The sequence below is a fragment of the Chrysochloris asiatica genome, unplaced genomic scaffold (genome assembly GCF_000296735.1).
Source record: "Chrysochloris asiatica unplaced genomic scaffold, ChrAsi1.0 scaffold00216, whole genome shotgun sequence".
NCBI classification, from domain to species: Eukaryota; Metazoa; Chordata; class Mammalia; order Afrosoricida; family Chrysochloridae; genus Chrysochloris; species Chrysochloris asiatica.
In genome coordinates this window covers 1,445,784-1,460,216 of record NW_006408734.1, presented here as the reverse complement: position 1 = coordinate 1,460,216, position 14,433 = coordinate 1,445,784, and the positions used below count along the sequence as shown (strand labels likewise).

Below are 14,433 nucleotides of genomic sequence, written 5' to 3'. Positions count from 1 at the left end.
TGGGGGAGGATTTGGAAACCCAGAGAAGTGGCAGTCACAGAACAACAGCAGAGCTCTAGATCTACCATAAGGTCCAGGATGTTAGTTTCCCACACTCGAAAGTGAAAAAAATCACAATATAAAGGAAAATATTGTGAATTAGGAATCTCTGGAGACGGGACGCCCTCTGTGGCCACCCCGCCTGAGTGGAGTTCAGAGGGTGGGGCTACAGCCAGAATAGCACAGGGAAGTGGTGCTAAAAGTGGTACAGTAACATTTGCAAAAGGAGGTGTGGGGGATGGATTCTACACATTTTTTCCTCCTATGCCCTGTTGCGCCTTCTTTGCCCACCCTGGACGCCTTCCAGCGGGTGGGTGTGCACCACCCCCCCAAAAAAAAGTCCAGCACTGACCCCATAGTTTTCCCACAGTGCCCAGAGAAAGAGCTTGGTAGCTACTTATGACATCAGCCTCAGGGTCACAGCCTTAAAATTAACTTGTGCGGGACCCTTTACTATCTAGCAAAAAAAAAAAAGCTGGCCCGTCAGGCCTGACAGGCAAACCACAGAACAATCTGTAAAACCCCAACATAAAAGGACAGAACGATCTTGAGAATTACTCTGTGTACACACAGATATCTAACTGACCTTCAGCGACAAAAATAGTGGACAATCTTTCTCCCATTAACTTTTCAATATCTATATGCACACCTCCACAGTGGTGACTACAGGAGGGGCCTGAGTGAGTGGACACCCACACCCACAAATGGAGACTTCTACAGTGCACCCACACTGCCTTTGAGCAAGGTAACTGGACAGTTGGCCACAGTTTTACTTTTGTTTTAAAGTGGTCGTTTTTGTCTTTGCTTTTATATTGCTTCGCTTTTGGTCCTTTTGATCACACACTTTTCCTGAAGGTGGGAGCTTTTTCTCCCTACATTATCCATGAAGAGACAGCAATTGTGGCCATATAGCTAAGCTACAAGCATACCCCATAATATTCCACCATTGAGACAAGAGCCATTAACAGCTGCTAAGCAGTACATGTGAAAAGGGAAGCCTATCTCCAGATCATATCCACCAGAAGATACTCAGTAAGCTTAATAACACAACAAATATTTGTTTAAGCATTAAAAAACCCACATAACTATTGGAAATGACAAACAAAAGATGTCAAACACAACAAACAATCTCAAAACATGTCCCAAAACAGAAAAGAGTAACTAAGACAAATGAGCTGGAGACAGACAAAGGCTCCCCAGAAGAACAAGAGCAGGTTGTGGATTTGTCTGAAAAGGAATTCAGAAGAATAATATGGAAACAAATTCAAATGCTCCCAAAATGGGTGGAAGAAAACAAGGAAGAAGTCAGGAAAGTACCATAAGAGCAATCAAACAAGATTCATACAGCATTGGAAACAATTCAAAACCTGCAAAGAGAGGTCCAGATGATACATAATAATATATCAGAAATGGACAATACACTGAAAGGGGAAAGGAACAGAATAGAAGAGATAGAAGCCAGAACTAGTGAGCTGGAAGACAAACCTCTCAATACTGCTAAGATAGAAGAGCAAGCAGAAAAAAGGATTTTTTAAAAAATCTGAAGAGAATCTAAGATTCATGCTGGATAACATGAAGAGGAACAACTTAAGAATTATTGGCATTCTGGAACAGGAAGAATCAGAGAAGTACACAGAGGAGATTGTTGAAGAGTCTGGAAGAAAATTTCCCTAACATCTTGAAAGGTGAGAAGATAAACATTCAAGAAGCCGAACTTACCCCAGAAAGGATAGACCCCAAAAGAAAGTCACCAAGACATATAATAATCAAGCTCTCCAAAATCAAAGACAAGGAGAGAATCCTAAAAGCAGCCAGGGAGAAGACAAATGGTACTTACAAAGGCAAGCAAATCAAATTAAGCTCTGACTATTCAGAACAAACCATGCAGGCAAAAAGGCAATGGGGAGACATATATAGGACCCTTCAATATGCTGCATGAAAGAGACACACCTTGCACACATAGACAAAAACAGACTAAAAGTTAAAGGACTGAAAAAAATATACCAACCTAACTGCAACGATAAACAAGCAGGAGTGGCAATTCTAATCTGTGATAAAGTAAACTTTAAGACAAAAACCAGCATAAGAGATAAAGAAGGACACTATCTCATGATCAAAGGGTCAATTGAGCAAGACGACATATCTATAATAAATATCTACACTCACAATGAAAAAACACCAAGATATATGAAGCAAACCTTACTAGAATTGAAGAAAGAAATAGATAAATCTATAATTATAGTGGGAGATTTAAATACACCACTTTCAAAAAGGGACAGACAACCAGAAAGAAACTCGACAAAGTTACAGAGGAACTGAACAGCACAATCAACCAACTTGACCTCATAGACATGTACAGAGCATTCAACCCAACAATAGCACAATACACATTCTTCTCCAGTGCACAATATACATTCTCCAGAACTGACCATGTGTTAGGTCACAAAGCAAGCCTCCATAAATTTGCAAATATCAAAATACTACAGAGCATCTTTTCAGACCACAATGCTATAAAACTAGAAATCAACAACAAGAAGACTGAGGAAATAAAGTCGAATACACGGAAACAGAACAACACCCTGCTGAAAAGTGACTGAGTAAAAGAAGAAATTAAACATGAATCATAAAGTTCCTAGAAACAAACAAGAATGAAAACACAACATACTAAAATCTTTGGGACATGGCGAAAGCAGTGCTGAGAGGACAATTTATTGCAATAAATGTGCACATCCAAAAAGAACAAAGAACCAAAATTAACACATTAACACAGCATCTCCAACAATTAGAAACTGACCAACAGAGTGAACCTACAGTCACCGAAAGAAAAGAAATAATAAAGATAAGAGCAGAAATAAATGAGATGGAAAATAGAAAAACTATAGAAAGAATCAACAAAACAAGGAGCTGGTTCTTTGAAAGGATTAATAAAATTCACAAATCTTTGGCAAACCTAACCAAAGAAAAGAAGGAGAAGACACAAATAACTTGCATTAGAAACCACACGGGCGATGTCACAATAGAACTAAATGAAATCAAAAGGATAATAAAAGAATACTATGAAGACTTGTACTCAAACAAATACGAAAACTTAGACGAGATGGATGCATTTTTAGAAAAACACAACCACCAAAACTTACACAGAGTGAAGTAGAAAACGTGAACAGACCCATAACAAAAGAAGAAATTGATCAGGTCATCAAAAACTCCCAACCAACAGAAGTCCCAGGCCCAGATGGCTTCACTGGTGCGTTCTAACAAACATTTAGGGAAGAACTGTCACCAATTCTACTCAAATTATCCCAAAATATAAAAGAGAACAGAAAATTTCCTAATACTTTTTGTGAAGCAAACATAACCCTCATACCAAAACCAGGAAAAGACATCACTAAGAAAGAATACTACAGACCAATATCCCTCATGAACATAGATGTAAAAATTCTCAACAAAATCCTAGCCAACAGAATCCAGCACAGCATAAAAAATAAAGAAAGAAATAATACATCATGTCCAAGTGGGTTTCATAAAAGGAATGCAAAGATGGTTCAACATTAGAAAAACAATTAATCCACCACATATGTAAGCTTACTCGCAACCACATTGGTCTACTGGTGAGTGGAAGACAGGGAAAGTCAGCAATGAAGAAATGGGCAGAGTTCAACCATGGTCGATTGACTCCTGTTGACCTGGAGGTGAGAGAAGAGGAAGGGCTGATGGCTCCAAAGTGTGGTGAGACCTGGGGACACCCGAGCTTAAAGACATAGCCACAGAGGACTAGAGCTGAGAGAGAGTGAAGCATCCAGCTGATTTGAAGTGAGGGAAGATGACCCATTTGACCTAACCTCAGTGGCTTGATAACCAGAACTCAACTAGAGGAAGATAAAGGAAACAAGGGTAAATTGCTACAATTTGATGAACCTGATCTATACTCATGGAGGTAGTAACCCTAACTACCAACAGAGAGGGAAAGAGTTTTCACATCAAGTATCAATGCTATCCCCTCTGTACATAGGGTAGATAGGGACGGGCAACTTAGACATTGGCTACCTAAAATGAGGGGATGATAAAGGCACAAATTGACTGGCTTACAAGGTTTCAAGAGAGAGTTTAGTTTAAGAGTGTGGGGGGGAATAAAGAGTTCCCACTGAATAGTTTTCATTCTTGTCTAGATGGGTCTGGCTAAAAGAGATGGAGATAAGATTCTTATGATTCAATAGTGAGTAATTGTTATCATGACTAATTGCGACTGTTACAATTGTAAAGGTAAAAGTTTTGTAACAAAAACAGAGGAGTGGTTAATCTTACAGTCCAGAAACAAAGGACCCTAGGACCATCAAGGGAGAAGAGCACAAGCAGAATGCGGGACCTTATCCAGAGAAGCAGGGACACCAGCGATAGAGACAGGGACAGGGACATGGAGAGGGGGAGCCGCTGAGGACTCTAGATTCATGGGAAGAGAGGGACTATAAGAGCTGGTGGCCAGGAGGCAGACTGGCAGAATGTGCCCTTTGGAGGTGTAGATTGCTATATATGCCTGAGTAGGTTTTTTTGTTTGTTTGTTTTTGTTTTTTAAAAAGAGCTCTGGTAGCATAGTTGTTACGAATTGGGCTGCAAACTGCAAGGTCAGCAGTTCGAAACTACCAGCTGTTCCCCGGGAGAAAGATGAGGCATTCTGCTCCCGTAAAGATTTACAGCCTCAGAAACCCTGTGCAGGGTTGCTATGAGCCAGGACTGACTCCATGGCACACAGCCACCAAAGTGAGTAGAAAGAAATACTGTTAACTGATGGTACATGGAGGGGATTATAATCATTGTAATGAAACAAGATATATGATTTGTTGTATGTAAAACTGATGATCTGCCCTGTAAACTTTCACTCAATCCACAATAAAAATGTAAAAAAAAAAGACAATGGAGTTTTCCCACAAGCTTTCTGAAGCTCCCTCATATATAAATATATAAAGGAAATGATCATCTCATCAGAACTTCACCTTTGAATTCCTTAATTTTCCCTAAAAGACCACTCTTAAAATGCTTATGTGTGTTGCTCAAGAGGAAAGGATGGTTAAGAGACTACCAAAAGATTATTACTCTGAAGAGGAAAGCAGCCCTAGTTAAAAACCAAACCAGATAGATAACCTTGCCAGTGTAAAGAAGAGGTAAGATAAAATAAAGGTGCTTCCCCCCCACCCCCAATCCCATAGCGAAGGTGAGTTTAGGGCTGAGGAAACAAGTTTATACAAGGCAATATGATGAAACAGAAGAAGCAAAGAAGCAAGGGCTTAGAAATCTAATAAGCCTGGTTCAAATTCCAACTCTACGATTTATTGGTTATGTGACATTCCAAAAAGAAAAACCACATTCACTGCCGCCAAGTTAATTTCGACTCAACCACATTGCAGTCAGCATGCCAATGCTTATTTAGACAACTTAATCAAAATATGTTGATTCTCCATTGCTTTTCCTATAAAATATTTAACTTAGCATTTGATAAAAGTTTCTGACACAGAGTAGATACTCTCTAAATAACCCCAAGAGCATCAAAGACTAATTTCAATTACTTTACAGTTTCACCGTAGGCCAGTCCAGGATAAGAGGAATAGAATATCTATAGACTTGTCGGACATCTTTACTGAATTTTCGAGAATTGAACGGGCAGGGTGTAAGGTGGACATAATTTTAATAAGTAGAACTAAATGTCTTTAAGACAGCCAAGATGTATTCTAAAATGATTCCTTACACATAAAAGACACTTCATGGTTTTTTTCTATCCCTGACAGAAAGACATTAATATTCACATTTTTTAATGAAGAACACATTTGAGACTCAGAGAAAAGTAGTGAAATTTCCAGTTGTTGTTAGTTGCCACTGAGTCATAGCAACCTTATGTACAACAGAACGAAACACCAAGGACTTCATTCTTCTTGGATCAACTACCAACACTCATGGAAGCAACAGTCAAGAAAGCAAACGATGTATTGCATTAGGCAAATCTGCTGCACAAGACCTCTTTAGAGTGTTGAAGAACAAAGATGTCAGCTTGAGGACTAAGGTGGGCCTGACCCAAGCCATGGTATTTTCAATAACTTCATATGCATGCTGGAAGACCGTAGAAGAATTGATGCATTTGAGTTATGGTGTTGGAGGAGAATATTGAAAGTGCCATCGGCTGCCAAAAGAACAAACAGATCTGTGTTGGAAGAAGTACAGCCAGAGTGCTCCTTGGAGGCCAGAATGGCCAAACTTTGTCTCTCATACTTTGGACATATTGTCAGGAGGGACCAGTCACTGGAGAAGGATATCATGTTTGGTAAGGTGGAGGGTCTGAGAAAAAGAGGAAGACCCCCAGCGAGATGGATTGGCAAAATGGGAGCATCAATGGGCTCAAGTGTGGCAATAATTGTGAAGTTGGCCCAGGACTGGGCAGTGTTTGTTCTGATGTGCAAAGGGTCGCTATAAGTTGGTACCAACTTGATGGTACCTAACAACATAGAACTAAATAACATTACTTAATTTTTGAAACATCTCTTACATTATATAACTGAGTTACCCAAACCTAACTCATAAGGTTATTATATTATGCTAAACCATTTAAACTATACAACACTGACTCAATCATCAAGTTAATGCCACTTTCTTAATATTTCTTATCACTGTTTGTTTCTGTCTATTTCCACTGTATTCAGCTCCCACTTAGAATATTATTATAGTCTCTAAAAGGGGTCCCTGCCTATAGTCTAGACCTCATTGTTAACTATTTTTTTCATATTGAAACTGTTAAAATACAAACTTAAATATACTACTTTCAAAGTTAATAATCTTCCCTTTGACCTCAGGTTTATGTCCAATGCCTTAGTTCAAACATCAAGGTCTTACAAGATTTGAGGCCTCTTATTTGTCTTCTCTTGTCCTATAACTTTCTACATTTTCCTAACATCTGTCCTTAATATAACTGCACTAGACTACTTGCGATTTCTTTAAAGATTCAAACCTTGTCCCATAATGTGTATATATATACATGTAAGGTACACTGAACTTATTGGAAGTTTTGTTTTGATGATTTTGTCAAAAGTCAGTTGTGACATAAGTAGATTGCCTCATTTTGTTGTGTTGTGTTTTTTTGTTTTTTGTTTTTTTTTTAGTACTGCTTTTTATTATCAGTATCCTTATAAATCTGATTTTTATCTTTGGTATTGAGAACATTATATATGAATTTACAGACATGATGACATCAGCAAATTATAAGCTTGTTGGTTGCTGTTAGATAGTTTTAACTCATAGCTACCCTATGTACGTGTAGGGCAATTGTTTATTATTGCCCTTCTCACCATATTCCTCTATTCTGTGATGTACTATAAATCCTAGCCTTTATGCCTGTGATTATTAACCTATTTTGAAATGAGTTGTTAATGAGGCAAGATTAAGGTTGGGTTAAGGGGGAGTTCTAGTGTGGGCTATAGGACCAGCACTGGACTGTTAACTACAAGATCAGCAGTTCAACCTCACAAACCATTCCTTGTAAACTTTATATAGGGTCGCTATGAGTCAGAACCGACTCAATGGCACTTACCAACAACAACAGCAAAAGTTAAGGAATTTTGGTATGGCATTCTAGGATAAGCACTGGACCACAAGATGGTTTGAACCACAATGTTGGTAGTTCAAACCTACCAGCCTATGAGTCATGGTGTGGCGCTATAGGATATACACTGAACTTTAACCACAAGGTTGGGGTTCAAACCCACCAGCCACTCCTTTGTATGCCTATATAGGTTTTCTTTGAGTTGGAACTGATTAGATGGCACTTAACAACAACAACAACAACATAAGTCGAAACTGACTTGAAGGCACTTAACAACAATAAAGAATTAAGATGGAATTAAAGAGTAAGGATTAAAGTGGAGATAAGCAGTAAGGAAGATCTGGAGTCAGAAAACTAAAAAGGAAGAACATGCTCAGCATTTCTCAAGCTGGGGGAATGCAAGAAAAAAAATTCAAGCCTTGACTTTAATTATTGAAATATTTTCTGAGCAAATTATTGAATAATGCAGAAAGCATCAAAAGAAGATGGAAGGAACACACAGAGTCAATGTATCAAAAAGAAATGGTTGATATTCAACCGTTTCAAGAGGTAGCATATGATCAAGAGCCAATGATACTGCAGGAAGAAGTCAAAGGTGCATTGAAGGAACTGGCAAAGAACAAGGCACCAGGAATTGATGGAATAAAAATTGAAATCTTTCAAGAAAGTGAGGTGGCACAGGAGGCACTCACTCATCTCTGCCAAGAAATTTGGAAGACAACTATCTGGCCAACTGATTGGAAAAGATCCATATTTGTTCCCATTCCAAAGCTAGGAGACCCAACACAATGAGGAAGATTATGAGGTGGATGAGAACAGGAAGCCTGTGAGCTTTCGGCAGCGAATTTCAACAAAGAATGAAGAGCCTGTCCGAAGTCCAGAGAGAAGAGATAGAAAAGCAGAGGAAGAATTCACCTTCTCCACCTCCAACACCCACAGAATCATGGGGGAAAAAAAAAAGTGGGGAAAAAGGCCAAGCTAGTCTTTATGGTAAGTGCAAATGTCAGAAAGAGGAAGAAGAGCAAGAAGATCTTATCAAGGAAATGGAAGACCCAACACCTGTACCCAACATAGAGGCAGTGGTACTTCCCAAAAAATGCAAACCTAAAGAAAGATAGTGAAAATACACCTGTGAAAGGAGCAACTGTCACAGATGTTGATGAGCAGGATGAAGAACAGTCACAACAGGAGGAAAGGAAGGTGAAGATCCTAGCAAAGGTGATCAGAGTCCATCTGTTGACCCTGGTGAAGATAACATGACAGAGCAGACCAATCACATTATTATTCTAAGCTATGCATAATGGTTTGATTATAATTGTATTCATGTGATTGAACACCGTGCTCTTCCTGAGTTTTCCAATGGGAAAAATAAATCCAAGACTCCAGAAATATACCTGGCATATCGAAATTTTATGATTGATACTTATCGTCTAAATCCCCAAGAGTATTTAACCAGCACTGCCTGTCGGAGGAACTTGACTGGGGATATGTGTGCTGTGATGAGGGTCCGTGCCTTTTTAGAGCAATGGGGGCTTGTCAATTATGAAGTAGATCCTGAAAGTCAACCCATAGCAATGGGACCTCCTCCTAGTCATTTCAGTGTGTTAGCTGATACTCTCTCTGGGCTTGTGCCTCTTCACCTTCAATCACCTCAGATCCCTGCTGCTTAGCAGATGTCAAATTTTCCTGAGAAGAAAAAGGAAAAACCAATTGATTTACAAAACTTTGGTCTTCGTACTGATATTTACTCTAAGAAAACTTTAGCAAAGAGTAAAGGTGCTAGTGCTGGGAGAGAATGGACTGAACAGGAAACCCTTCTTCTCCTTGAGGTCCTAGAGATGTACAAGGATGATTGGAATAAAGTGTCAGAACATGCTGGAAGTCGTACTCAGGATGAATGCATCCTCCACTTTTTGAGGCTTCCAATTGTGGACCCATACCTTGAGAATTCAGTTGCTTCACTTGGTCCTTTGGCCTACCAGCCTGTCCCCTTCAGTCAGTCGGGAAACCCAGTCATGAGCACTGTTGCTTTCTTGGCCTCTGTGGTGGACCCATGAGCGGCATCTGTTGCAGCAAAAGCAGCTTTGGAGGAGTATTCTTAAGACCGGCAGGAGATACCACTGGAATTGGTTAAAGCTCATGTCAGAAAAGTACAAGATGCAGCATGAGCCTCCAGGAAGGTGGATCCAACCTATGGTTTGGAGAGCAGCTCTATTGCAGGCACGGGACCCAATGAGCCAGAGAAGCTGGATGGAGCTGAAGAGGAAAAAATGGAAACGGATACTAATGGGAAGCAACCTGAAAAGACAGAAAACAAAGTTGAAAATGAAATGAGTGACAGTGATAAAGGACAAGATGGAGAAAATAAAAAATAAGTGAGAAGGAACAGTAAAATGATGTTAGTGAAGATATTAAATCAGAAGAAAAGGAGACTGAAGAGAACAAGGAACTCACTGATACATGCAAAGAAAGAGAAAGTGACATTGGGAAAAAGAAAGTCGAATATGAAAATTCTGAAGGAAATGTAAATGTAGCCACAGCCGCAGCAGCTGCTCTTGCCTCCACTACAACCAACGCCAAGCACCTGGCTGCTGTGGAGAAGACAAAAATCAAGTCCCTGGTAGCTCTCCTGGTTGAAACACGAATGAAGAAACTAGAGATGAAACTTGGACATTTTTGAAGAGCTAGAAACAATCATGGACACAGAGAAAGAAGCTCTTGAACAACAGAGGCAACAATTGCTTACTGAATATCAGAACTACCATTGGACAATATCTTTGATATTCCACACAAGTAAAATTTTACTAAAGGTAATACAGAAATGGCTACAAGCATACATTGACAGAAAACTTCCGGAGGTTCAAGCCAGATTCAGAAGAGGCCATGGAATGAGGGATATCATTGCTGATGTCCGATGGATCTTGGCTGAAAGCAGAGAATACCAGAAAGATGTTTACCTGTGCTTTATTGACTATGCAAAGGCTTTTGATTGTGTGGATCATGACAAGCTGTAGACAACATTGCCAAGTATGAGTATTCTGGAATACTTAATTGTGCTCATGAGGAATCTGTACATGGCAGATGTTCGAACAGAACATGGGAACACTGAATGGTTTAAACTTAAGAAAGGTGTGTGACAGGGTTGTATTCTTTCACCATACTTACTCAACCTGTATGCTGAGCAAATAATCTGAGAAGATGGGTTATATGAAGAAAAATGTGGCATAAGGATTGGAGGAAGAGTCATTAACAACCTGCGATATGCAGATGATACAACCTTGCTTGCTGAAAGTGAAGAGGACTTAAAATACTTATTAATGAAGATCAAAGTCCACAGCCTTTATTATGGATTGTATCTCAGTATAAAGAAAACAAAAATCCTCACCACTGGACCAATAAACAACATTCTTATCAACAGAGAAAAGATTGAAGTTGTCAAGGACTTAATTCTTCTTGGATCAGCTACCAAAATTCATGGAAGCAGCAGGCAAGAAATCAAATGATGTATTGCATTAGGCAAATCTGCTGCACAAGACCTTTTTAAAGTGTTGAAGAATGAAGATGTCAGCTTGAAGACTATGGTGTGCCTATTCTCAGCCATGGTATTTTCAATAACCTCTTATTCATGCGAAAGCTGGACAGTGAATAAGGAAGACTGTAGAATTGATGCATTTGAGTTATGGTGTTGGAGAATATTGAAAGTACCATGGGTTGCCCAATGAACAAACAGATCTGTGTTGCAAGAAATACAGCCAGAGTGCTCCTTGGAGGTCAGGTTGGCCAAACTTCGTCTCTCATAATTTGGGCATGTTGTCAGGAAGGACCAGTCACTGGAGAAGGATATCATGTTTGGTAGGTTGGAGGGTCAGAGAAAAAGAGGAAGATGGATTGACAAAATGGCAGCATCAGTGGCGTCAAGCTTGGTAACAATTGTAAAGTTGGCCCAGGACTGGGCAGTGTTTCATTCTGTTGTGCATAGGTTCGCTATGAGTCAGTACCAACTTGATGGCACCTAACGACAACAATGGATGAAGGTTGTCCCCACCTTACTAGAGGGTGAGACTCAAGTCACTACCCTTAGTTTTCCTTGGGGGCATGGTCTGAATTCAATATATAGTCATGCTTGGGCAAAATTGTTTCTCTCTCTCTCTGGATAGTGCATCTAGCTCATTCCATCTGACCTGCCATTCCTGAACCTATCGATTAACCTGATTTACCAGCTCCTGTAGCTTTATGCATTGGCAGCCTATTCCTGGCCTATCGATTAACCTGCCATTCCTGGCCTATCGATTAACCTGATTTACCAGCTCCTGTAGCTTTATGCATTGGCAGCCTATTGTCTGAATTTGGGTTCCTCGGTTCCTGAGAGTATATGGGTGAAAGAACCTTCCAGACTGACCTCTGAACTATAGATTTGGGACTTGCGAGGCTTCATAATTGTATGAGCTATTTCCTTGATAGTTGTGAGTTCTGTGAGACACTGCAGCATATTGCAGAATCCTGGTACATGAGGGAGGGAAGGAGCAGTGATTGGTATCGAGAATTGTTGTTATTGTTGTCAGGTGCCATTGAGTCGGTACTGACCCATAGCGACCTATGCACAGGCGAACGAAACACTGCCCGATTCTGGGCCAGCCTCACTACTGTTGCCATGCTTGAGTCCATCTATGCTGCCACTTGGCCAATCCATCTCGCTGGAGGTCTTCCTCGCCTTCTCTGACCTTCCACCTTACCAAACATGATATCCTTCTACAGCGACTGGTCCCTCCTGACAATATGTCCGAAGTATGAGAAATGAAGTTTAGCCATCTTGGCCTCCAAGGAGCACTCTGGCTGCACTTCTTCAAAAACGGATCCATTGGTTCTTTTGGCAGCCCATGTCACTTTCAATATTCTCCTCCAAAACCATAACTCAAAGGCATCAATTCTTCTACAGTCTTCCTTATTCACTGTCCAGATTTCTCATGCATATGAAGTTATTGAAAATACCATGGCTTGGGTCAGGCGCACCTTAGTCCTCGAGCTGACATCTTTGCTCTTCAACACTCTAGAAAGGTCTTGTGCAGCAGATTTACTTAATGCAATATCGTTTCATCTCTTGACTGCTGCTTCCATGAGTGTTGATAGTTGATCCAAGAAGAATGAAGTCCTTGACAACTTCAATCTTTTCTCCATTAATAAGAATGCTGTTTATTGGTCCAGTGGTGAGGATTTTTGTTTTCTTGACATTGAGATGTAATCCATACTGAAGGCTGTGCTCTTGGATCTTCATCAGTAAACGTTTTAAGTCCTCTTCACTTTCAGCAAGCATATTGCAGATTGTTAATGAGTCTTCCTTCAATTCTGATGCCATGATTTTCTTCATAGATATCAGGAATTACGAAATATATAAACATATTGGAAAAGTGGGACATGTGGGATATCTTTAACTTCCACTTCATAGGGAAAAGCCTTATGCTGAGTGTTCTAAAAGAAATTATTCATGCAGCACAACAGAATGAAACAGTGCCTGGCCACATGTCATCCTTACAATTATTGGTATGTTTGAGCATATAGCTGCTGCCACTGTGTCAATTTATCTCATTGAGAGTCTGCCTCATTTTCACTGTTCCTCCTTTTACCAAGCATAATGTCCATCTACAGGGACTGGTCCTTCCTGGTATGTCCAGAATACATGCGACAACATCTCACCATCCTCAATTCAAAGGAGCATTCTGGTTGTACTTCTTTCAAAATAGGTTTTCTCATTGATCCAGATGTTCATATTACAGTCAGTATTCTTGGCCAACACCATAATTCAAATGAATTCACAGAATGGATAGAATTTGGTTTTTGTGTGCTTTTTTGAGAGAAGCTAAAAAAAAAGCAGGAAATGATTCCAAGACCACTATTCAAGTTTGTCTAGCATAAGTGAAGGCAAAGATAACATCATTCATATCATATTCATAAGACCATGAAAAAAGCTACATATTGGAGCATATTGTGGAATAAAATTGGAAATTCAGTATGAGGGACAGATTTTGAGGAGCTATAAAGAACCAGGCAGAGGGATTTAAATTGATAAGGTAGGAAATAGAGAACCATTGAGATTGTCCTATAAATGGAATAAAATTGTAAAAATAGCATAAGAGTAGTGGATTAGTGAAAGTGATATTTATTAGTAGCAGTAAAGTAAATGAAAACCTTCACGACTAGACCAATAAATGGCATTATGATAAATAGAGAAAACATTGATGTTGTCAAAGACTTCATTTTGACTGGATCCACAATGAACACACATGTGGGCTGCAGTCAAGAAATTGAATGACATATTGCATTAGGAAAATCTTTTGGTTGGTTGGTTACATGCCGTGGCATTGGTTCTGCCTTATAGCAACCCTGTATAGGGTTTCTGCTCTGGTAGGTAGTGATTATGATTAGGACTGCTAACCTCAAGTTCAGCAGTTAGAACCTACCAGCTGCTCCTCGGGAGAAAGATGAGGCTTTCTACTCCCATAAAGATTTACTGAATGGCTTAAAATTAAGAAAGGTGTGTGACAGGGTTGTATTCTTTCACAATAGTTATTCAACCTGCATGCTGAGCAAATAATCCCAGAAGCTGGGTTCTATGAAGAAAAACATGGCATCGGGATTAGAGGAAGACTCATTAACAACCTGCGATTTTCAGATGATAAAATATTGCTTGCTGAAAGTGAAGACGACTTAAAATACTTACTGATGAAGACCAAAGACCACAGCCTTCCATATGGATTGCATCTCAATGTCAAGAAAACAAAAATCCTCACCAATGGACCAATAAACAACATTCTTATCAA

The 14,433-nt window shown here is 39.7% G+C and overlaps 2 pseudogenes; both read left to right on the top strand.

Moving 5' to 3' along the window:
- Positions 1–10,380, top strand: part of LOC102811060 — a 44,375-nt pseudogene extending 33,995 nt beyond the window's left edge.
- A 2,014-nt stretch (positions 10,381–12,394) lies between these two features.
- The window catches only part of LOC102810674, a 10,973-nt pseudogene continuing 8,934 nt past the window's right edge, over positions 12,395–14,433 (top strand).